The 26,179-nt window shown below is 44.2% G+C and overlaps 1 pseudogene; it reads left to right on the top strand.

Moving 5' to 3' along the window:
- Positions 1 to 25,945, top strand: part of LOC124974654 (coiled-coil domain-containing protein 138-like) — a 94,573-nt pseudogene extending 68,628 nt beyond the window's left edge.
- Positions 25,946 to 26,179: the final 234 nt, after the last annotated feature.

Here is a 26,179-nt window from a genome sequence, read left to right as displayed (position 1 = left end):
GTTAAGTGCTCCTGAGTTCAATACCCATTTCAAAAACAATGAAAAAAATGAACAAAACTAAAATAGGGAATGTTTATGAATTTTAGGTTAAAAATCATTAGTTCTGGGGCTGGGGATATTGCTCATTAGCACACACAAGGTTCTGGGTTAGAACCCCAGCACCCAAACATTAACAAAAACAAAGATCATTAGTGTTGGGGGCTATGCCATGCAGACGGTGCTGGGATGGCCCTTGGCAGCCAGTCAGAGGTTGCTTTGATCACATCAGTGTTGAGGAGGTTGAATAGCATAAGCACACCCAGGTGACTTGTCAGTGGCCGTATCCAATTAAGTCCACGCACAGGTGTGCACAGGTGCTCCTGCTCGGTCCTGCTCATTTTGACCTTTACCATGATTGGCAGCTAGCTCTCACCTAATCTTTGCATAATTAGCATCAGCCCTACCCTTCGCCTCCTAGAGGGGATATAAGCTGGCTCTCCTCGAGCGCTGGAGGGTTTTTTTTAAGAGGTTCAAGGTTTGAGGTTCCAGTTCCTGGGTTTCCTGATTCATCAATAAACCGTTCCAAATTCAAGAGTCTCACTACTCTTTTGTCCCCTGTACCAAATTGACTCTGCTGGATGGTGTCAATTAGTTCTCTTTAAAATATGATAAAGGAAAGGTCAGAGTAAGTCATTTCAGTGAAAATACTCAGAAAAACAACTGGTAATAAAAATTAAGCATGTGTGAGAGATGAGTTAGTAGTATAGATACAGAAATTAGAAGGTCCTAGAGGAAGATGGACCTTATTAGTCACAAGAAACAGACCCTTGTTCGGGAAAGGGACAGGGAAAGAAACACATAAAACAGAAAGAGATAAAAATTCAAGTGAAATATCAGCAGATGACTCCCCAGTACCACCCAGGAAAGCTGAAGTCAGTCATCAGAGGCTGGAGAGTTCTAAGATCTAGCACAACCCCAAAAACTGGATTGCCTCATCAGCCCTCAGCAGTAGGAATTACCCCATCACATTTGTCTCAATGCCTCAATTCCCTGTTGTATAAATTACCTCTTCCTAGTAATTACTGATTGACTCTCATGGGTCCTTACATCAAATTACTGAGATATGATCACCAGCCACCCATTGTGGCATCATCAAATCACCTAGGTCATTGGCAGGCATACAAAATGTCTGACTGTAAGAAAGCCTTAACCTGATCCAATCAATTATGACCATCAATAAAATGGTCCTATGGGAGAGAATAAAGCATACAACCATGCTTATATAAAGCACAACCTAAAAATGGGACATATTCTTTTTTATTTTTAATCTTTATTTTTATATGGTAATGAGGATTGAACCTAGTGCCTCAAACATGTGAGACAAAAGCTCTTTCACTGAGCTACAGCCCCAGCCCCTTTCTTTTTCTTTTTTTTTTAAGTGGCTGGGGCATTTTCTTTCAGTAGACTGTGGGATAGCAAGAAAATTTTCTCAACTATTTGGGACATCTACTAATATGTAAAAATCACATGGAAGGCATGGCCTATTATAAGTAGCAATGGTTGTTATGGAGAATTTAAAATGAAACATCTTCACAAAACTATACAAATGTTTCATTACTTCAGGACACTGAATCATAACTATTTTCATTAGAAAATTAAGAATAGTATTTTATTAAATTGCTCTCCTGTTTGTGAGCATAGACCAGTGGCAGAGCAAATGTCTGTCTAGCACACATATGGCTCTGAATTTGATCTCTAGCACCCTTCTCGCCAACACACACAATAATCTAAACAGCCATGTGTGGTGGCATGCACCTGTAAGTCACCACTACATGGGAGGCTTAGATAAGAGCTTCATTTGAACCCTGGAGATTAGGGCCAGACTGGGCAACAGAAAGACACCAACTCTCTATTTTTAGGGGAAAGATGGAAGAGTACCAGGTATTGAACTCAGGGGTACTCAACCACTAAGCCGTATTGCCAGCCCTATTTTCTCTTATATTTAGAAACAGGGTCTGAGTTGCTTGGCACTTTGGCATTATTGAGACTGTCTTTAAACTGGAGATCTTCCTGTCTCAGCCTCCCAAGTCACTGGGATTACAGGCATGCATAACAAAGTCCAGCAAAAACCAAATTCTTTAAAGATAAAAAACTGTTTTGAATATGCCAGCCTTCCCTGGTCTCAAATTTTTCTCATCTTTTTATCAACTCAATTAGCACAGTTGAACAAGTACCAGCTGGAAGCACAAGCATACTCCACTCAGACTTTCAGCATGGAAATGCAGTCAAATTTATCAGTGCTTCACCAGTAACCTGCATTTCTTAAGAGGAGGTGTTCTCTGAAATTAGTTGACTGTCAAGAACTCATAGGTTATATCATTCTCATGAGTATGCTCATGGGGGTATATCATCAGCAAGTTCTTGAAGAAGATGATGCTCACGAGATTGAAAATAGAAGGAACTTCAAAATGACAACTGCACTAGTCTTTGGAAATTACCAGGTTTCTTGGGCACACTCCAGATGCTGTGCAACTGAAGTGGACTTCCACAGTTCTGCACTTTCCATGTCCATCTCAATGTCATCTGGAAAAACATGATGTGAGAATCAATGACAGCATCACTTGGCCCTGTCTTTCCTAACTCAGTTTTTTTTAGCATTGAGTTGCAAATGAATTAAAGTCAAATTGTATGATTTGGGGAAGCATACATGTTAGCTCCTGTGATAGCATTCAGGAGGAACAGGGGACATTTGCAATCTAGTCTCACAGTATCACTGGAGGTCCAGTTTCAAGAAGAATGAAGCCCTTTTATAGATTGTTGTTAATTAGGATGAAGGTTCTGAAGAGATGCAGTGTAGAATTGGGAGAAGGATATGGTATTCTCATGTGCACCATGGATTTGGGAATGAGTGGTTGGTGCTTTGCAGGGTCAAGAATGACACAAGAAACACTAATTGAAAAAAGTCACACTGAATCAGAGACATTAGGCATGTAACATGTTGGTGGGGAATATAGTCAGTCTAAGTAAAAGAAAGCATGCTAAAATTTGAAAATGATTGAGGATACACTCTTCCTGCTCACTAAGGCCTATCACACTTTTGGATGTTCTTTAATGTGTTCTTTTTTGATATTCAGGTTTTTCCCATTTTGGGAATTTATGTTTGCTATTGAGCAGAATCATTTTGAATAAATGACTGATATAGAGGTGCACTCTTGGTTTTGAGAGTCATGCTTCAGTGCTGCATATTCCAATGTAAATTCATTTACTTGAAGGTTAATAAAGTAAATGGTGTGGTGTAAGGAAAGACTTTCCTCAGAGGTATGTGCTGAAAAATATAAAAATCAGCATATTTATCATCAGCTGACCCTTTCAAGCAACAGGAAAGAGCCAGGAATTGGCAAGGGTATTGATATCATTGCAAGTGGAATTAGGGTCAGTCATGATGGTTGCTCACAGAATGATATGGCACTGACTACCTCCTGTACCTGCACAGTATGTTGAAGCTCAAGAAATATCTTGGAATTTGGACATAGACCTTCAATAATGCCCATTTTGTTAGTGTCCCTTCACTGACACCCTTCTGCACCTTTCAGCACCAACATCCTTCTGCTTTTCATGACCCAAAGATCCTTACACTTCCTTTTGGAGTATTCAGCCTTGAAGCTTTGTACCATTCCTCTATCAGCACAATGGTTGTTTATATTTGGTATTCTTCCCTGTGAAATGTGTTCATCATGCCAAGAGCAGGCTCTTGTTTCACCCATTGGATTGCATTCTGCATTTTACAGGGCGGTAATAAGACTCTTGGCCATTTCTCAGAAGGCCTTATGCCACAGAGGCACTAGTCTGGTAAAAGAAATGAACCTTTGGGTGAAGAGAGATTGGGTAGATATTTCTACATCTGAAGGTGAGTTGAAGGACCTCTGGAAAAATCACAGCAGAACAAATTCTGAGTCAACACAGTTGTAAGGCAGCAGCCAAGGTGCTTGACCCTGACAGGTGGAGTTAGCACAGATCATCTCTCCTTCCCTCTCAGCTCCCTCCTGTCCTCCTTTCTACATGCTGAGTGAATGACTCCCTAGTCTCCTCATGAGTCCTCACAGCATCCACACACCTCCACTTGGAAGACCAACTCCCCAGTATGAAGCTGTCTCCTGTTAGGCCTATCTCAGAAAGAAGGGGCAACTGACCAGACAGGGTGTGATGTTTCCCAATTCAAGGAGCACCAAAGCCAGGGAAATGCACTGCACACTCCCATGCCCTGAGCTGTCAGCAGCCATCAAGCCGTGTGGCTCCTAGGATCCTAGGTGAGTTGCCTGACTCAGCCAAATCCCGGGTAGTCCCAGAAAAGAAGGAGAGGTTTTGGAGGGTAATGCCAATGGGGCTGGTGCTAAGCTGGGTGACCCATGTGCTCTCATGCAGCTTTCCATTCCTACCTGGTCTCCAAGACCTAGTTAGGGCTCATGGTCCACAGCAGGAGCTACGTGACCTCACTGTCATGATGCCCAGTGTGGCCAAACCAGCACAGTGCCACCTAGCAGGGCTGGAGTGTAGTGTGAGTTATCAGGCTTCAGCAGTGTACCTTGTCCTACATGGACCTGGAACGATCCACGGCCCAATCAACTGTGCCACACACACCCCATAGATCCAATTCAACTGGGCAAAGAGTTTAGGATTCCATTCCTGGAAATAACAGGCCCCTGACCCTCGCTCCCTTCATCTTTTCTCTTACTGTCACCACGGAACTGACACATTTTTAATCTCAGTCTGAAGGAGACAGGAACAGAAGTGTCTATACTTGCCATGGGAACTGGGATGCCACCACGCTGTCATGCCACTCCTGTGTGAACTCAGGTGGTATCTGAGGTGCAGGCTCAAGGTCAAAGAAGCCACTGCTCAACATCCAGGTGGCCCAAGGCCCAGAGAAAGTCAATGAGGAGGGAGAGAAAGTATGTGCTCCTACCGGAGCCTGGAATCTCCGCACCCTTCACACCTACCATGCCTGAAGTCTGCCCCTTCCACTAAGAATAGAGTCACTCTCCCATCTTTTACTCTCATGGCATGAGAGCACTGGAAACCAGAACTAAGGCCATTTTCAGAGTGGAACGGATTGGAGTTGAAGTACTGAGAGATCCCGGATATGACATTCAACCACTTATCTCACTCCCTTGAATCTTGAGAGAAAGAGCTGCAAAAGTAACTAGCGGTAAGTGGACACTGGATGAGGAATTTTTTTTTCCTGCCTGAAATATCAGTCCTGGGTCCCCAGACACTGAGAGCCATCACCACTTTCCTTTCACTGTTTACATTAGTTAACAGGGTCTGGCTGTGCTCCCAAGGCATTTTCTCATTTAGGAAAAAATGTTTGCCCAGGAAAACACCTTGCTCTACCACACCCATAAATTAGATGGTAGGCAAGATCCAGAACCTCTACTTGGTTGTGCATTATCCACAGATATCTCCTGGTTAGACTGTCAAAGGAAAATGCCAGGAGTAAAAAGAGGAATACAGAAGGAATCAATGGATTGTGATTGGAATGGGAAGGGATCCAGGTGTGAATAATCCCAGAAGTCTCCCTTGATACTAAGAACTTGAGCATATTCTGATTCCCACATAGGTCTGCTTATACTCTTGCCTCCCAAGCCCTCATGCTCACTGATATTTTTCTGCTCAGTGATCAGCTACAACCCTTTTCATCCTTCAGTAGACAGGGATAAAAGTTTCCAGCAATGATGCACCGCTAGATTGTGGATTGTGATTTGAACAAAAGGTTAATTGCAGAATTGTTGTGAAATGGAAGATGAAGAGCTCCTTAGGAACTTGTTGACTTTGTTTGGGACTAGGTTTTCTGCAGAGAATTTGAAAGATTCAGACCAGTAAAGGATCTAGAGGGTACCTCAAAGGGATCCCTGTGAAATTGTGGGGATAGCTCCTTTTGGAGAGTGCTTACCTAGCATGTGCAAGGACCATAGTTCGAATCCAGGGACCTGCAGATGGGGCAGGGAGAAAAAAACTCTTTTGAATATGCCAACCTTCCCTCCTCTCATCTATTTCTCCTCTTTTCAACAGCTAATTCTGCACAGTTGTAAAAGATCCAGTTGGAAATGCAAGACTTTCTGATCAGACAATAAGCATGCAGCTGTGATGAAATTTTGCAGTGATTTCCCGGTCAGCAGCATTTCTTAATAGGAGATGTTCCTTGATGCGAGTCAACTCACAGGAACTCATAGGCTAACTCCTTCTGACAAGCATGCTCATGGGGTTATATCATCAGCAAGTTCTTGAAGAAGATGATGTTCACCAGGATGCAAATGACAACTTAACTGCTCTTGGGAAATTACCAGCTTTCTTGGGCACACTCCAGATGCTGCACAACTGAAGAAGACTTGCACACCAAAGCACTTTTCATGTGAACTTCCACACCATCTGGAGAAGCAAGAGGTGAGGACCAAAGACAGACAACCTTGGCCATAGATTTCCTCACTCAGTTTTCCTTGACATCGGGTTGCAAATGCCTTGAAGTCAAATTGTATGATTTGGGGATGCATATAGGTTAGCTCCTGCTGATAGCATTCAGGACAAACTCGGGCAATTTGCAACCTAGTGTCCCAGTAACATTGGAGGTCCACTGTCAAGAGGATTGAAGTTATAGAACGTTGTTCATTTGGATGGAAGTTCTAAAGAAATGCAGTGTAGATTTGGGTGAAGAACATGGTGTCCCCATGTGCACCATGGTTCTGGGAATGAGTGGATTGTGATTTTCAATGTCAAGAATGACCCAAGAAGCCCTATTTGAAAGAAGTCACACTGAAATAAGAAAGCAGGGACATTAGCACATAACATGTTGGTGATGTATAGAGCCAGTCCAAGAAAGAAAATGATGCTAAATTTGAAAATGCTCAAGAATATAGTCTTTCTGCTCACTAAGGCCTATCACACTTTTGGATGTTCTTTAATGTGTCCTCTTTTAATATTCAGGTTTTTCCCATTTTGGGTATTCACATTTTCTATTGAGCAGGATGATTTTGAATAAATGTCTGATATTGAGTTGCACTATTGATTTCGAGAGCCATGCTTCAGTGCTGCATATCCCAACGTGAAGTCTTTCACATTGAACGTCAATGGAGTAGAGGGTGTGGTTTAAAGAAAGCCTTTCCTCAGAGGCCTTTTGCTGAAAAAAACTAAAAACCAGCATATAGATCATCAGCTTGAAAGCAACCAGAAAGAACCAGGAATTGGCAAGGGCATTGATGTTCTTGCAAGGGGAGTTAGGTTCATTCATGGTGGTTGCTCAGAGAATGGCCTTGCACTGACTGCCTCCTGTACCAGTACAAAATGTTGAAGCTGAAGAAATGTCCTGGAAATTGGACATAACCTTAAACAATGCCCATTTTTTTAGTGTCCCTTCACTGACACCCTTCTGCACCTTTCAGCACCAACACCCTTCTGCACTTCATGACCCCACAGGTCCTTACACTTCTTTTTGGAGTATTGAGCCATGAAGCTTTCTGCCATTCCTCTTTCAGCATGATGCATGCTCACCTTTGGAATTAAGCCCTGTGAAAATGTGTTCATCATGCCAAATCAGGCCCCTGTTTCATCCACTGACTTGTGTTCTACATCTTACAGAGGCTGGTAATTGTACTCTTGGTTCTTTCTCAGAGGGCCTTGTGAAACAGAGATAAAATTCTGGTCAAGGGAATGAACTCTTGGGTGAACAGAGATTGGCTAGATATTTCTGCATCTGTAGGTGAGTTGAAGTACCTCTGAAAAAGTCATTGCAGGAAAAATTCTGAGTGCAGGTCAGTTGTAAAGCAGCAGCCAAGGTCATTTGCTCTGGCAGGTGGAGTGAGCACAGAACATTTCTCCTTGCCTGGTAGTTCCCTCCTGTTCTCCTTCCAACATACTGAGTGAATGGCTCCCTTGTCTCATCATGAACCATCACAGTGTCCCCTACCTCCACTTGGAAAACCAACTCCCTAGGTTGCAGCTGTCTCCTATTAGGAGAGGCTGGAGAAAGAGACACAACCAACCAGACAGGGTGTGATGTTTCCCAACTCAAGAGTGTTGAGCTGCACACTCCCCTGCCCTAATCTGTCAGCAGCCATCATGCCATGTGTCTCCTAGGATCCTAGGTGAGTTGCCTGACTCAGTCAAATCTTGGGTGTGACCAGACCTGGAGGAGAGGTTTCCGAGGGAAATGCCAATGGGGTTGGTGCTAACCTGGGTGAACCATGTATCCTCGTGCTGTCCTCCATCCCTTCCTGGTCCCCCAGAGTTAGTGGGGGTTCATTGCCCACAGCAGGATCTAGGTGACATGGCTGTCATGATGCCCAGTGCGGCCACCCAGTAAGGTGCGACCTAGAAGCCCTGGAGCATTGTGTGAGCTTTAAGGCTTCAGTGGTTTCCCCTGTCCTGCCTCTACCATGGCCCCAGCAACTGCGCCCCACATAATCCATAGCTCTACTTCAACTAGGACAGGAGGTTAGGATCCCATTTCCTGAATGATCAGGCTCCTGGCCCTCACTCCCTTCCTCTATCCTCTTACCATTACTATGGAGCTGATGCTTCTTTTCAATCTCGGTCTGAAGAAGCCAGGTCCAGAAGATTGTCTGGTTACCATGGGGACCTGACACCAATGCACTGTCATGCCACCCCTCTATGACCTCAGGTGCTGTCTGAGATACAGTCATGAGGTCACAGAAGCCACTCCTCATCATCCACATAGCCCAAAGCCCAGTGAAAGCCTCTGGGGTGGGAGAGAAATGTGTGCTTCTACCGGAGCCTGGAACCTCTGTGCCCTTCATACCAGCCATGCCCAAAGCCTGCCCCTTCCACAGAGGATAAAGTCACTCTCCCATCTCTTGCTCTCATGACACTGGAGCACTGGAAACCAAAAGTGAGGCTGTTTTCAGAGAGGAACAGATTGCAGTTGAGGGATTGAGAGATCCTATATATGACATTCAGCCACTTATCACACTCCCTTGAATCTTTAGAGAAAGCTGCAAAAGTAACAAGTGGCAGGTGAATATTGGATGAGGAATTTTTTTTTCTTGCCAGCAAATATTGGTCCTTTTACCCCAGACCCTGTGAGCAATCACCACTTCTCTTTGCCTGTTTATATTTACTGAGAGGGTTAGGCTGTGTTCCTGAATCATTCCCTCACTAAGGGAAAAAGGCTTTGCCCAGGAGAAACACATTCCTCTACCTCACCCATAAATGAGATGGAATGCAAGATCCAGCACCTCAACTGGGTTGTGAATTTTGCCCAGATATCTCCTGGTTAGAAATTGTCCAAGGAAAATTCCAGGAGGCAAAAGAGGAGTGAGGAAGAAATCAGCGGACTGTGATGGAAAGGGCTAGGGATCCAGGTGTGAATGATCCCAGTAGTCTCCCTTGATACTAACAACTTAAGCATATACTGATTCAGACCTGAGATAGGCCTGTCTCTCCTGCCCCCAAACCTCCATGCTCACTGACATTATTTCTGCTCAGTGATCAGCTACAACCCTTTACCTCCTTCAATATACAGGGATAAAGTTTCCCCCTCATGTCCCACATCTAGATTTTGCTCTTGACTTGCACAAAACATTCCTTGCATGATTTTTGTGAAGATGAAGAGCTCCTTAAGAACTTGTTGGATTTGTTTGGGACTAGGTTTTCTGCAGAGTAATTGATAGAATCAGAAGAGTATTGGATCTATAGGAAACATCAAAGAGTCTCTTGCAAAGCTGAAGAAATAGCTACTCTTGGAGAGAGCTCACATAGCATGCCCAAGGACAACGGTTTGAATCCGTGGATTCTCAGATGGGTAGGGGACATAAAAACTATTTTGAATATGCCAACAGTCCCTCTCTCATTTTCTCCTCTTTTCACCAACTGAATCAGCACCGTTGAAAAGGAACCAGTTGGAAATGCAAGCCTTTTCCAATCAGACTTTCAGCATGGAGCTGTGGTCAAAGTTAGCAGTGCTTTCCTGGTCACCTGCATTTCTTAAGAGGAGAGGTTCCTTGATGTTAATCAACTCACAGAAACACATAGCTTAGCTCCTTTTCATGAGTATGCTCATGGGGTTATATCATCAGCAACTTCTTGAAGAAGACATTGCTCACCAGTTTGGAAATGGAAGAAAGTTCAAAATGACAAATGCACTAGTCTTTGGCAAATACCCACATCCTGGGCTCACTGCAGATGCTGTGCAACTGAAATGGACTTGCACAACTGAGCATTTTCCATGTGAACCTCCATGTCATCTGGAGAATTAAGAGGTGAGGACAAAAGTCAGCCACGCTTGACCCTGGATTTTCTCATTCAGTTTTCCTTGGCATTGTGTTGCAAATGCCTTGAAGTCAAATTGTATTATTTGGGGATGCATACAGGGTAACTTCTCCTGATAGCATTCAGGAGGAATGGGGCATTTGCAACCTAAACTCCCAAGTTCATTGGATGTCCAGTGTCAAGAGGAAATGAAGCCCTTTTATAAACTTTAGTTTATTTGGATGGAGGTTCAGAAGAGATGCAGTGTACAATTGGGTGAAGGATATGGTGTTCTCATGTGCATTATGTTTCTGGAAATGAGTGAATTGTGCTTTGCATGGTCAAGAAAGACACAAGAAACCCTATTTGAAAGAAGTCACACTGAAAGAAGGAAAGCAGAGACACAAGGAATGTCACGTGTTTGTGGTGGATATATCCAGTCCAAGAAATAAAAAGATGCTAAAATTTGAAAATTCTTCAGAATATATGCTTTCCGCTCACTTAGGCCTATCACACATTTGGATGTTCTTTATGTGTCTTCCATTGATATCAAGTATTAACCAATTTGGGTATTCATGTTTGCTATTGAACAGGATAGTTTTGACTAAATGTCTGATATTGAGGTGCACTCTTGATTTCAAGAGCCATGCTTCAGTGCTGCATATCCCAACATGAAGTCATTTACATTGAAGGTTTATGATGTAGAGGTGTAGTTTAAAGAAAGCCTTTCCTCAGAGGTCTTGTGCTGAAAAAACTAAAAATCAGCATGTATATTTTCAACTGTTTCTTTCAAACATGAGGAAAGAGCCAGGAATTGGAAAGGGCATTGATGTCCTTGAAAGGGAATTAGAATCAGTCATGATCATCTCAGAATGATCTGGCACTGACTACTTCTTGTAATGTACAGTATGTTGTAGCTTCAGAAATGTTCTCAAATTTGGACATAGAACTTAAACAATGCCCATTTTGCTAGTGTCCCTTCACTAAAGTTGGTTTTCAGCACCAACACCCTTCTGTGTTTTAGGCACCCAAATGTCCTTACACTTCCTTTTGGAGTATTCAGCCTTGAAGCTTTGTGCCATTCCTCTTCCAGCACAATGAAAGTTCACCTTTGGTATTCTGCCCTGTGAAAATGTGTTCATCATAACAAGAGCAGGTTCTTGTTTTATCCACTAGCTGGTGCTCTACATCTTACAGGGACAGGTAATAGGACTCTTGTTCTTTTCTCAGAGGGCCTTGTGCCACAGAGACACTAGTGTGGTCAAGGGAATAAACCCTTGGGTGAACAGAGATTAGTAGGTATTTCTACATCTAAAGGTGAGTTGAAGGACATCTGGAAAAATTATGACATGACAAATTCTGAGTGCAGCCCAGTTGTAAGGCAGCAGCCACAGTGGTTGTTCCTGGCAAGTGAAGTTAGCACAGACATCTCTTCTTGACTGGCAGTTCCCTACTGTCCTCATTCCACCATGCTGAGTGAATGACTCCCTGGTCTCCTCATGAGCCATCACAGTAACCACACACCTCCACTCGGAAGATTAACTTCCCATTTGCAGCTTTCTCCTGTTAGGGCTGCCTCAGAAAGGAGGTGCAAACAACCAGACTTGTGTGACATTTCCCTATTCAAGGGGCACCTAGACAGGGAGTTGTCCTGCAAGATCCCCTGTCCTGAGATGTCATCAGCCATCATGCCATGTGCCTGCTAGGACCCTTGGTGACTTGCCTGATTCAGTCAAATTCCAGGTGTTCCCAGATTTGGAGGAGTGGTTTCAGAGGGCAATGCTGATTGGGCTTGTGCTAAGCTGGGTGGCCCACATGTCCTCAAGCAGCCCTCCATCTCTGCCTGTTCACTCAGACCTCACGGTGGCTCATTGCTCATAGCAGGAGTGAGTAGACTTGGCTGTCATGATGCCCGGGGTGGCTATACCTAGCAGGTCTGGAGGGTAGAGTGAGCTGTCTGGCTTCAGCAGGGTCACCTGTCCTGCCCAGACCCAGAATGATCCCAGACCCCAACAGTTGCACCCAGCACACCCCATAGCTCCACTTCAACTGGGCCAAGAGTTTAGGTTCCCATTTTCTAAAATATCAGGCACCTGGCCCTTGCTCCCTTCCTCTCTCCTTTTACCAGCAACATGGAACTGGCATTTGTTTTCAATCTCAGTCTGAAGTAGCCAGGTACAGAAGATTGTCTGGTTGCCATAGGAACCATGACACCACCACACTGTTATGGCGCTCCTCTATGACCTCAGAGCTGTCTGAGGTGCAGGCACAAAGTCACAAAGCCACTCCTCAACATCCAGGTGGCCCAAGGCCTGGAGAAAGCCTCTGGAGTGGGAAAGTGTGTACTCCTACTGGAGCCTGTAACCTCTGCACCCATTACACCTGCCATTCCCAAAGCCTGCCCCTTCCCCTGAGAATAGAGTCACTCTCCATTCTTTTGCTTGCAGGGCACTGGAGCACTGGAAAACACAGTGAGGCTCTTTTCAGAGAGGATCAGATTGCAGTTCAGGGGCTGAGAGATCCTGGATATGACATTCAGCAACTTATCACACTTATCCCTTGAATCTTGAGAGAAAGAACTGCAAACATAATTAGCCATGGGTGGACATTGGATGAGCAAATTTTTTTTCTTGAAGCAAATACCAGTCCTTGGTACCCAGATCCTGTGAGCAATCACCACTTCCTTTTGCCTGTTTAGATCTTCTGACAGGGTCAGACTGTTCCTGAGGCATTACCTCATTAAGGGAAAAAGACTTTGCCCAGGAGAATCACCTTCCTCTACCTCACCCATAAATGAGATGGAATGCAAGTTCCAGCATCTTAACTGGGATGTGCATTTTGCCCAGATATCTCCTGGTTAGAAATTGTCCAGGAAATTGAGAGGAGGAAAAAGAGGAGTGAGGAAGGAATCAGTGTATGGTGATTGGTAGGGCTAGGGATCCAGGTGTGAATGATCCCATAAGTCTCCCTTGATACTAAGAACCTGAGCATATTCTGATTCTGACATAGGCCTGCCTCTCCTCCTACCCCCCTTGCCTCCATGCTCACTGACATATTTTTCTGCTCAGTAATCAGCTACAACCCTTTACCTCCTTCAATAGACAGGGATGAAATTTTTCCCTCATGTCGCACATCTAGATTTTGCTCTTGACTTGCACAAAATATTTCTTGCAGGATTGTTTTGAAAATGAAGATGAAGAGCTCCTTAAGAACACATTAGCTTTGTTTGGGGCTATTTTTTCTTTCAGGGAATTCAACAGATTTAGACCTGTGGAGGATCTAATGAGTACCTCAAAGGGGTCCCTGTGAAGCAGAGGAAACAGTTTCTCTTGGAGAGTGCTCACCTAACATGCTCGAGGACCATGGTTCGAATCCAGGGACCCTCAGATGGAGAAGGGAGGAAAAAAAACTCTTTTGAATATGCCAACCCTCCCTCCTCTCATCTATTTCTCCTCTTTTCAACAGCAAATTCTGCACAGTTGTAAAAGATCCAGCAGGAAATGCAGGACTTTTCTAATCAGAGTATAAGCATGGAACTGTGTAGAAATTTATCACTGATTTCCCGGTCAACTGCATTTCTTAAGAGGAGATGTTCTTTGACGTGTGTTAATTCACAGGAACTCATAGGATAGCTCCCTCTGACGAGTATGCTCATGGGGTTATATCATCAGAAAGTTCTTGAAGAAAACAATGCTCACCAGGATGCAAATGGCAGGAAATGCAAAATGACAACTTAACTGCTCTTGGACAATTTCCAGGCTTCTTGGACACACTCCAGATGCTGCGCAACTGAAGAGGACTTGCACACCAAAGCACTTTCCTTGTGAACTTCCATGTCATCTGGAGAAGCAAGAGGTGAGGACCAAAGACAGATGACCTTTGCCCTGGATTTCCTCACTCTGTTTTCCTTGACATTGGGTTGCAAATTCCTTGAAGTCAAATTGTATGATTTGGGGATTCATGTGGGTAAGCTCCTGTTGATAGCATTCAGGAGGAACGGGGAATTTGCAACCTAGTGTCCCAGTATCATTGGAGGTCCAGTGTCAAGAGGAATGAAGCCCTTTTAAAGACTGTTGTTTAATTTGGATAGAGGTTCTGAAGAGATGCAGTTCAGAATTGGGTGAAGGATATGGTGTTCCCATGTGCACCAGAGTTCTGGGAATGAGTGGATTATGTTTTTCAGGATCAAGAATGACATAAAAGGGCTGGGGTTGTAGCTCACTGGTAGAGCACTTGCCTAGCATGTGTGAGGCACTGGGTTTGATTCTCATCACCACATATAAATAAATGAATAAAATAAAGATACATTAACATCTAAAAAATATTTAAAAAAATAGAATGACCCAAGAAGCCCTATTTGAAAGAAGTCACACTGAAAGAAGAAAAGCAGGGACATTAGCACATGGTGTGTTGGTGTAGTATAGAGCCAGTCCAAGAAATAAAATGATGCTAAATTTGAAAATGCTCAAGAATATAGTCTTCCTGCTCACGAAGGCCTATAACACTTTTGGATGTTCTTTAATGTGTCCTCTTTTAATATTCAGTTTTTTCCCATTTTGGGTATTCACATTTGCTATTGAGTAGGATGGTTTTGAATAAATGTCTGATATTGAGTTGCACTATTGATTTCGAGAGCCATGCTTCAGTGCTGCATATCTCAATGTGAAGTCTTTCACATTGAACATCAATGGAGTAGAGGGTGTTTTAACGAAAGCCTTTCCTCAGAGACCTTTTGCTGAAAAAACTAAAAACCAGCATATAGTTCATCATCTATTACTTGAAAGCTACCAGAAAGAACCAGGAATTGGCAAGGGCATTGATGTTCTTGCAAGGAGAATTAGGGTCATTCATAATGGATGCTCACAAAATGGTCTTGCATTGACTACTTCCTGTACCTGTACGGTATGTTGAAGCTGAAGAAATGTCCTATATATTGGACATAGACCTTATAAAATGCCCATTTTGTCCATGTCCCTTCACTGAAGTTTGTTTTCAGCAACAACACCCTTCTGCACTTCATGACCCCACAGGTCCTTACACATTTTTTTGGAGTATTGAGCCCTGAAGCTTTGTGCCATTCCTCTTTCAGCACAATACATGCTTACCTTGGAATTATTCCCTGTGAAAATGTGTTCTTCATGCCAATATCAAACCCATGTTTCATTCACTGACCTGTGTTCTGCATCTTACAGAGACTGGTAATAAGACTCCTGGTCCTTTCTCAGAGGGCCTTGTGACACAGAGAAAAAATTCTGGTCAAGGGAATGAAACCTTGTGTGAACAGAGTTTGGCTAGATATTTCTGCATCTATAGGTTAGTTGAAGGACATCTGAAAAAGTCATTCCAGGAAAAATTCTGAGTGCAGCCCAGTGGTAAGATAGCAGCCAAGCTGGTTTGCCCTGACCAATGAAGTGGAATGAGCACAGAACATCTCTCCTTGCCTGGAAGCTCCCTCCTGTCCTCCTTCCAACATGCTGAGTGAATGACTCCCCTGTCTCCTTATGAACCATCACAGCATCCCACCACCTCCACTTTGAAAACCAACTCCCCAGGTTGCAGATTTCTCCTGTTATGGTTGGCTGGAAAAGGAAATACAACCAACCAGACTGGGTATGATATTTCCTAATTCAAGATCACCTAAGCCAGGAAGCTGCACTGCACACTCCCCTGACCTGATCTCTCAGCAGTCATCATGCCATGTGGCTGCTAGGATCCTAGGTGAGTTGCCTGACTCAGTCAAATCTTGGGTGTGACCAGACCTGGAGGAGTCATTTCTGAGGGCAATGCCAATGGGGCTGGTGCTAACCTGGGTGACCCACGTGTCCTCATGCGGTTCTCCATCCCTTCCTGGTCCCCCAGACCTAGTGGGGGCTCAATGCCCACAGGAGGAGCTAGGTGATGCAGCTGTCATGATGCCTGGTGCTGCCAAACCAGTACAAGTGCTACCTAGCAGGCCTGAAGTGTAGTGTGAGCTTTCAGGCTTCAGCAGGGTCCCCTGTCCTGCCTGGACCATGAAGGATCCCAGAACCAAAAAGCTGCACTCTGCACACTGCATTTCTCCACTTCAACTGGGTCAAAGATTTAGGATCCCATTTCCCGAAAGATCAGGTCCTTGGCCCTTGGTCCCTTCCTCTTTCCCTCCTACCATCAGTGTGGATCTGGTGCTTCTTTTCATTCTCGGCCTGACATGGCCAGGATCACAAGTGTCTCTGGTTGCCATGGGAACCTTGCCACCACTGAGTTGTCATGCCACCCCTCTATGACCTCAGGCACTGTCTGAGGTGTAGACAGGAGGTCACTGAATCCACTCTTCAACATCCAGATGGCCCAAGGCCTGGAAAATCCTCTGGAGTGGGAAATAAAATGCATGCTTTTACTGCCCTTCAGACCCGCCATGCCTGAAGCCTATCACTTCCACTGAAAATACAGTCACTCTCCCATCTTTTGCTCTCATGGCCCTGGAGCACTGGAAACAAAAAGTGAGGCTGTTTTCACAGAGGACCAGTTTTCAGTTGAGGGACTGAGAGATCCCAGATCTGACATTCAGCCACTTATCTCACTCCCTTGAATCTTGAGAGAAAGAACTACAAAAGTGCAAAAGTAACTAGCGGCAAGTGAACACTGGATGAGGAATTTTTTTTTCCTGCCAGCAAATATGGGTTTTTGTACCCCAGACACTGTGAGCAATCACCACTTCTTTTTGCCTGTTTAGATTTACTGAGAGGTTCAGACTGTTCCTGAGGCATTCCCTCATTAAAGGAAAAAGGCTTTGCCCAGGAGAAACACCTTTCTCTACCTCACCCATAAATGAGATGTAATGCAAGTTCCAGCACCTCAACTGGGCTGTGAATTTTGCCCAGATATCTCTTGGTTAGAAATTATCCAAGAAAAATGCCAGGAGGAAAAAGAGGATGAGGAAGGAAACAGCGGATTGTGATTGGAAGGACTAGGGATCCAGGTGTCAATGATCCCAGAAGTCTCCCTTGATACTGAAAACGAGCATATTCTGATTCCCACATAGGCCTTCCTCTCTTCCTGCCCCCCAATCTCCATGCTCACTGACATATTTTTCTGCTCAGTGATCAGCTACGACCCTTTTCCTATTTCAATTGACAGGGATAAATGTTTCCCCTCATGTCCTACATCTAGATTTTTTCTTGACTTGCACAAAATATTTGTTGAAGAATTGTTTTGAAAATGAAGATGAAGAGCTCCTTAGGAACTTTTTAGCTTTGTTTGGCTCTAGGATTTCTGCAGAATAACTGAAAATCAGACCAGTAGTGGATCTATAGGGTACATCAAATTGTCCCCTCTGAAACTAAAGATGTAACTCCTCTTGGAGAGAGCTCACCTAGCATGCCCAAAGACCATGGTTCAAATCCATGGACCCTCAGATGGGGTGGGGACAAAAAAACTATTTTGAATATGCCTACTGTCCCTCTCCTTTTTTTCTCTCTTTTCACCAACTGAATTGGCACCATTGAAAAGGAAGCAGTTGGAAATGCAAGACTTTTCCAATCAGACTTTCAACATGGAGCTGCGGTAAAAGTTAGCAGTGCTTTCCTGGTCACCTGTTTTCTTAAGAGGAGAGTTGGCATTAGTCAACTAACAGAAACTCATATCTTAGCTCCCTCTCACGCATATGCTCATGGGGTTATATCATCAGCAACTTCTTGAACAATATGATGCTCACCAGGTTGCAAATGGCAGGAAAATGACAATTGCAACTAGACTTTGGCAAATAACCAGCTTCTTGGCCACACTCCAGATTCTGTGCAACTGAAGTTGAAATGCACAGCTCAGCACTTTCCATGTGAACCTCCATGTCATCTGGAAAAGCAAGAGGTGAGGACCAAAAACATTCACATTTGGCCCTGACTTTTCTCACTCAGTCTTCCTTGGCATTGTGTTGCAAATGCCTTGAAGTCAAATTGTATGATTTAGGGATGCATATGCATAAGCTCCTGCTGATAGAATTCAGAAGGAATGGGGAAATTTGCAACATAGTCTCCCACTTTTATTGGAGGTCTAGTGTCAAGAGAAATGAAGCCCTTATATAGACTGTTGTTTATTTGGATGGAGATTCTGAAGAGATGCAGTATATTCATTTACTTTGAAGGCCAACGGAGAAGAGGGTGAGGAGTAAGGAAAGCTTATCCTCAGAAGTCTTGTGCTGAAAAAACTAAAATCAGCATAGATGTCATCAGCTGTACCTTGCAAGCAACAGGAAAGAGCCAGGAATTGGCAAGGGCATAGATGTCCTTGCAAGGGGAATTAGTGTCAGTCACGATTGTTGCTCTCAGAATGATCTGGCATTGACAACCTCCTGTATCTGTCCCTAATTTTGAAGCTGCAGAAATGTCCTTGAATTAGGACATATACCTTAAACCATTACCATTTTGTTAGTGTCCCTTCACTAAAGTTGGTTTTCAGCACCCACACCCTTCTGCTTCTCAGGGCTCCCCAAAGGTCCTTTCCTTTTGGAGTATTCAGCCATGAAGTTTTGTGCCATTCCACTTTCAGCATGATGCAAGTTCACCTTTGGTATTCTGCCCTGTGAAAATGTGTTCACCCAGACAAGAGCAGTCTCTTGTTTCATCCATTTGCTGGTGCTGTGCATCTAACAGGGGCTGGTAATAGGACTCTTGGGCATTTCTCAGAGTACCTTATGCAACAGGTGCATTAATAATGTCAAGGGAATGAACCTTTGGGTGAACAGAGATTGGCTAGTTATTTCTGCATCTGAAGGGGAGTTGAAGGACCTCTTTAAAAATCATGACAGGACAAATTCTGAGTGCAGCCCAGTTGTAAGGCAGCAGTCATTGTGGCCACCCCTTGCAGGTGGAGTGAGAAGAGAACATCTCTCCTTGCCTGGGAGTTCCCTCCTGTCCTCCTTCCAGCATGCTGAGTGAATGACTCCCTGGTCAACTCATGAGCCATCACAGCAGTCATACACCTCCACTTGGAAGACCAACTCCCCAGCTTGTAGCTGTCTCCTATTACAGCTATATCAGAAAAGAGGGGCAATTGACCAGTCTGGGTGTGACATTTCCCAATTCAAGGATCACCTAAACCAGGAAGCTGCCCTGCACCCTCCCCTGCCCTGAGCTTTCATCAGCCATCATGGCGTGTGCCTGCTAGGGCCCTAGGCGAGTTGCCTGACTCGACCAAATCCCAGATGTTCCCAGACCTGGAGGAGTGTTTCCTGAGGGCACTGCCGATGGAGCTGGTGCTAAGCTGGGTGACCCATGTGTCCTCAAGCAGCTCTCCATCCCTGCCTGTTTGCTCAGACCTTGTGGGGGCTCACTGTTTACAGCAGAAGCTCAGTGACTGGGCTGTCCTGTTGCCCAGTGCAACCACTCAGTACAGCACTACCTAGCAGGCCTGGAGTGTACTGTGAGCTGTCAAGCTTCAGCGAGGTCCCCTGTACTGCCTGAACCCAGAATAAACCAAAGTCTGAGCAGCTGTGCCCCATACACCCCATAGCTCCACTTCAACTGGGCCAAGAGGTTAGGATCCAATTTCTGGAAAGATCAGGACCCTGGCCCTCACTCCCTTCTTCTTTCCTCCTACCATCACCATAGAGCTGGCACTTCTTTTCAATCTGTCTGAAGCAGCCAGGACCAGAAGTCTCTCTGGTGGCCATGGGAACCTTGTCACCATCACACTCTCAAGTTGTCCCTCTATGATCTCAGGCACTGTCTGAGGTGCAGGCATGAGTTCACAAAAGCCACTCCTCAATATCCAGGTGGCCCAAGGACCAGAAAGTCTCTAGGGTGGGAGAGAAATGTGTGCTTCTACTGGAGCCTGAAACCTCTGTGCCCTTCACACCCGCCATGCCCAAAGCCTGCCCCTTCCATTGGAAATAGAGTCACTCTCACATTTTTTGCTCTCATGGCACAGGATCACAGGAAACCAAAATTGAGGCTGTTTTCACAGAGGACCAGATTGCATGTGAGAGATCCCCAATATTACACTCAGCCATTTATCTCACTCCCTTGAATCTTGAGAGAAAGAGCTGCAAAAGTAACTAGCAGCAAGTTGACACTGGATGAGGAGTTTTTAAAAAATGAGCCATCAAATATCAGTGGACTCCAGACCCAGTGAGTAACCACCACTTCCCTTTGCCTGTTTAGATTTTCTGACAGGGGTCAGGCTGTGTTCTTGAGGCATTCCCTCTTTAAGGAAAAAAGGCTTTGCCCAGGAGAAACACCTTCCTCTACCTCACCCATAAATGAGATGATATGCAAGTTCCAGCACTTCTACTGGGTTGTGTATTTTGCCCAAATATCTCCTTGTTAGAAATTGTCCAAGAAAAATGCCAGGAGGAAAAAGAGGAGTGAGGAAGGAATCAGCGGATTGTGATTGGAATGTATAGGGATTCAGGTGTGAATGATCCCAGAAGTCTCCCTTGATATTAACAACTTGAGCATATTCTGATTCCCACATAGGCCTGCCTCTCCTCCTGCCCCACTGGGCTCCATGTTCACTGATATATTTTTCTGCTCAATGATCAGCTACAACCCTTTTCCTCCTTTAATAGACAGCGATATATATTTTCCCTCACTATGCATCACTTGATTGTGGGTCTTGATGTGCACAAAATTTCCTTGCAGGATTGCTGTGAAAGGATAATGAACAGTTCCTTACAAATTTGTTTGCTTTGTTTGGGGCTTGGTTCTCTACAGAGAAGTTCACAGAGTCAGACTAGTAGAGGATCTAGAGGGTATGTAAAAGGAGACCCTTTGAAGCTGAACTCCCCTTGGAGAGTGCTCACCTAGCATGCCCAAGGAACGTGGTTTGAATCCTTGGACCCTCAGATTGTGCAGTGACAAAAATAAATCTTTTCAATATGCCAACACTCCCTCCTCTCATCTGTTTCTCCTCTTATCAGTATCTGAATTGGCAGAGTTGAAAAAAACCAGTTGGACATGCAAGCCTTTTCCAGTCAGACTTCCAGCATGGATCTGTGGTCAAAATTAGCAGTGCTTTCCCAGTGACCTTCATTTCATAAGAGGAGATGTTCCTTGATGTGAGTCAACTCACAGGAACTCATACCTTAGCTCACTCTCACGCGTATGCTGGTCAGGTTATATCATCAGCAACTATGAAGAAATGATGCTCACCAGGTTGCAAATGACAGGAACTTTAAAATAACAACTACACTAGTCTTTGGCAATTACCAAAGCATCTTGGGCACACTTCAGATGCTGTGCAGCTGAAGGGGACTTGTATAGCTTGACCCTTTCCATGAGAACCTCCATGTCATCTGGAAAAGCAAGAGGTGAGGACCTAGGACAGCCGCCCTTGACCCTGGCTTTTCTCAGTCAGGTTTCCTTGGCATCGGGTTGCAAATGACTTGAAGTCAAATTGTCTGATTTTGGTATGCATACGTGTTAACTCCTGCTGACAGCATTCAGGAGGAACTGGCGGTGTTTGCAACCTAGTCTCCCAGTATCATTGGAGGTCCAGAGTCACAAGGAATGAAGCCCTTTTATAGACTGTTGTTAATTCAGATGAAGGTTCTTAAGAGATGCAGTGTAGAATTGGTGAAGGATATGGTGTTCTCACATGCACCATGGTTCTGGGAATGAGTAAATTGTGCTTTGCAGGGTCAAGAATAAAACAAGAAGCCCTATTTGAAAGAAGTCAGAGTGAAAGAAAGAAAGCAGAGATACTAGGCACGTGTTGTGTTGGTGGTGGATATAGCCAGTCCAAAAATTAAAAAGGATGCTAAAATTAGAAAATGTTTGGGAATACACTCTTCCTGCTCACTAAGTCCTATCACACTTTTGGATGTTCTTTAACGTGTCCTCTTTTGATTTTCAGGTTTTTCCCATTTTGGTTATTCACATTTGCTATTGAACAGGATGGTTTTGACTAAATGTCTGATATTGAGTTGCATTATTGATTTTTGAGAGCCATGCTTCTGTGCTGCATATCTCATCATGAAGTTGTTGACATTGAATGTCACTGGAGTAGTGGGTGTGGTGTAAGGAAAACCTTCCTTGAGAAGCCTTGTGCTGAAAAAACTAAAAATCAGCATATATATTATCAGCTGTCCCTTGCAAGCAATGGAAAAGTTTCACGAAATTGTAAGGGCATTGATGTCATTGCAAAGGAAATTAGGGTCAGTCATGATGTTTGCTCACATTATGATCTGTCACTGAAAACCACTAGTATCTGTGCAGTATGTTGAAGCTGAAGAAATATCCTGAAATTTGGACATAGACCATAAACAATGCCCATTTTGTTAGTGTCCCTTCACTGAAGTTGGTTTTCAGCACCAACATCCTTCTGCTTTTCAGGCTCCCCAAAGGTCCTTACTCTTTATTTTGGAGTATTTAGCCCTGAAGCTTTGTGCCATTTCTCTTTCAGGATGATGCATGTTCCCATTTGGTATTCTGCCCTGTGAAAATGTGTTCATCCTGCCAAGAGAAGGTTCTTGTTTCATCCACTTGCTGGTGCTCTGCATCTTACAAGGGCTGGTAATAGGATTCCTGGCCTTTTCTCAGAGGGCCTTGTTCCACAGAGGCACTAGTGTGGTCAAGGGAATAAACCATTGAGTGAACAGATATTGGCTACATATTTGTGCATCTGAAGGTGAGTTGAAAGACATCTGGAAAAATCACAGCAGTACAAATTCTGAGTGCAGCCCAGTTGTAAGGCAGCAGCCAAGGTGGTTGGCACTGGCAGGTGGAGTGAGAAGAGAACATCTCTCCTTGCCTGAGTGTTCCCTCTTCTCCTCCTTCCAACATGCTGAGTGAATGACTAACTGGTTTCCTCATAAGCCATCACAGAAGTCTCCCACTCCCACTTGGAAGACTGACTCCCCAGGTTGCAGCTGTCTCCTGTTAGGGCTGTCTCTGATAGGAGGGGCAATCAACTACATGGGGTGCAATGTTTTCCAATTCAAGGATCACCTAAGTCAGGGAGATGCACTGCATGCTCCTCTGCCCTGAGCTGTCATCAGCCATCATGACATGTTTCTGATAGAACCTTAGGCAAGTTGACTCGGCCAAATCCCTAGTGTGCCCAGACCTGTAGGAGTGTTTTCAGAGGGCAAAGCCTATGGGACAAGTGCTAAGCTAGGTGACCCCTGTGACCTCATTCAGCCCTCCATCCCTGCCTGGTTCCCCAGACCTCATGTGAGCTCACTGCCCACAGCAGGAGTTAGGTGACTGGGCTGTCATGATGCCCTGTGATGCCAAACTAGCACAGCCCCACCTATCAGGCCTGGAGGGTAGTGTGAGCTTCACACTTCAGCAGGGTCCCCTGTCCTGCCTGGACCCAGAGCAATCCACAGTCCACTGGGCTCTGCCCCGCACACCAAATAGCTCCACTTCAACTGAGCCAAGAAGTTAGGATCCCATTTCTTGAAAGATCAGGACCCTGGCCCTCACTCCCTTCCTCTTTCCTCTTACCATCACGACAGAGCTGGCACTTCTTTTCAATTTCAGTCTGAAGCAGCCAGGACCAGAAGCCTCTCTGGTGGCCATGGGAAACATGATGCCATTGAGCTGTCATGCCACCCCTCTGTGACCTCAGGTACTGTCTGAAGTACAGGCACGAGGTCACAGAATCCACTGCTCAACATCCAGGTGACCCAAGGCCTGAAGAAAGCCTCTGGGGAGAGAGAAAAATTGTGTGTCCCTACTGGAGCCTGGAACCTCCATTCCCTTCACACCCACAATGCTCAAATTCTGCCCCATCCACTGAGAACAGAGTTACTCTCCCTTCTCCTGCTCTTATGGCATGGGTACACTGGAAACCAAAATTGAGGCCATTTTCAGTGGAAGGGATTGCAGTTGAAGGATTGAGAGATCCTGGATATGACTTTCAGTCCCTTATCTCACTCCATTGAATCTTTAGAGAAAGAGCTGCAAACATAACTAGAGGTAAGAGGCCATTGGATGAGGAAATATTTTTTCCTGCCAGCAAATTTTGGTCCTGGGACCCCAGACCCATGAGCAATCATCACTTCCCTTTGCCTGTTTAGATTTACTGACAAGGTCAGGCTGTGTTCCTGAGGCCTTCCCTCATTTAGGGAAAAAGATTTTGCCCATGAGAAACACCTTCTTCTACCTCACCCATAAATGAGATGGTAGGCAAGATCCAGCAACTCCACTGAGTTGTGCATTTTGCCCAGATATTTCCTGGTTAGAAATTGTCCAAGGAAAATGCCAGGAGTAAAAAGAGGAGTAAGGAAGGAATCAATGGATTGTGATTGGAATGGGTAGGGAACCAGGTGTGAATGATCTCAGAAATCTCCCTTGATACTAACAACCTGAACATATTCTGATTCCCACATAGGCCTTCATCTCCTCCTGACCCCCTGGCCACCATGCTCACTGACACCATTTTCTGCTCATTGATCTGCTACAACCCTTTTCATCCTCCAATAGACAGAGATAATGTTTTCCCCTCATGACAGACCGCTAGATTGTGGGTCTTGAAGTGCACAAAATGTTCCTTGCAGGACTACTGTGAAAAGGAAAATGAAGAACTCCTTAGGAACTTGTTGGCTTTGTTTGGGTCTGGGTTTTTGCAGAGAATTTGTCAGTCAGACCCGTAGAGGATGTAGTGGGTACCTAAAATGGGTTCCTGCAAAACTGAAGAGATAGCATGGGAAATGACCATGGTAGGAATCCCTGGATCCTCAGAGATATAATTTTATAGGATCAAATTTTTTTCTTTGTATCAGGGATTGACCCCAAGAGTGCTTAACCACTGAGCTTTATCCCAAGTCTTTTAATTTTTTTTTTTTTTATCTTGAGACAGCATCTCTCTAAGATGCTTGGGCCCTTACTAAGTTGCAGAGGCTGGCTTTGAACTCATGATGCTCTTGCCTCAGGGCCCAAATTGCTGAAATCACGATTGAGCTCCAGCATGCCTGGACCAAATCTTTTAATAACAAAAGAATTGTAAAATATCTTCATGCTAATATAAGTTCAAATTTTATTTTTAAAAATATGCTTTTTAAAAGAATATTTATTATAAAAAGTAACTCAATGTGAAGAAAATTATTTCTTGTCAACAGAAAGTTGACAGAAAGTTTTATGAGAAAATTTTGCCTAGACTTCAGGGAATCCCTATGCTATATAATCCTTTACAGAGAATTTTTAAGAGTCTGGGCTAGACGTGATTAATTTGCAATCAATTGATTTTAATTAAATAATGAGAGTGGGCCTCTTTTAATCAGAGGAAAATCTTAAGAACAAAAAACTAAGGACTCCAAAAGAAGCAATTCTGCCTTAAAATCACAACATGGAATCTTGCCTGAGTTCCTACACTCCTGCCCTGTGAATTTCAGATTTACTACTGCAATATCAACTCTTATTGGAATTTCCAGACTCCTGATTGCTATACAGATTTCAAATTTGCCAATTCCCATAATTATGTGAACAAGTTCTTTAAATAAATAAATCTTTCTCTCTCTCTCTTAAAAAAATAGTCTGGGCTAGAGAATGCATTGTACTAGATCTGAACTACATGCTTATTACAGAACTTTTTGTGGCTTGAGACAAATAATCATGTTTAACAGCACACTGAAGTTTTGAAAATTTAATCTTCTTAGACAATGTGCATCCTGGAGTTGGGAGTCTATGAGAGTGAAAAAGTCAAATGCTTCAGTACCTCACCTGATGTCCAGATAAGTGCAGATGAAGCAGCAGGCATGACAGGACATGCCTGGGAGCCCAGAACCTAAACATTCTGGGCTAGGTAAAGAAGGGATGAGTTGAAGAAAATGGGATTGGGGATGTTGTCCTCCTCACTATTGATAAGAATGTCTCAAGGAAATGGCCAATAGATTCTGAGAGGTGGGGACTAGAACAGCACAAAGGTCAGCCTAAGAACTAAATATTTCCAGCTCTCTGGAACTCTTAGCCATGGTTATTTGCACAGACAATTAACAGGAATTAGAGAATCCAGAATTCTAGTA

This window comes from Sciurus carolinensis, unplaced genomic scaffold, assembly GCF_902686445.1.
Source record: "Sciurus carolinensis unplaced genomic scaffold, mSciCar1.2, whole genome shotgun sequence".
In the NCBI taxonomy this organism is placed as follows: domain Eukaryota; kingdom Metazoa; phylum Chordata; class Mammalia; order Rodentia; family Sciuridae; genus Sciurus; species Sciurus carolinensis.
Note: the sequence above shows the minus strand (reverse complement) of the source record. Positions and strands in the feature narration are given on the sequence as shown.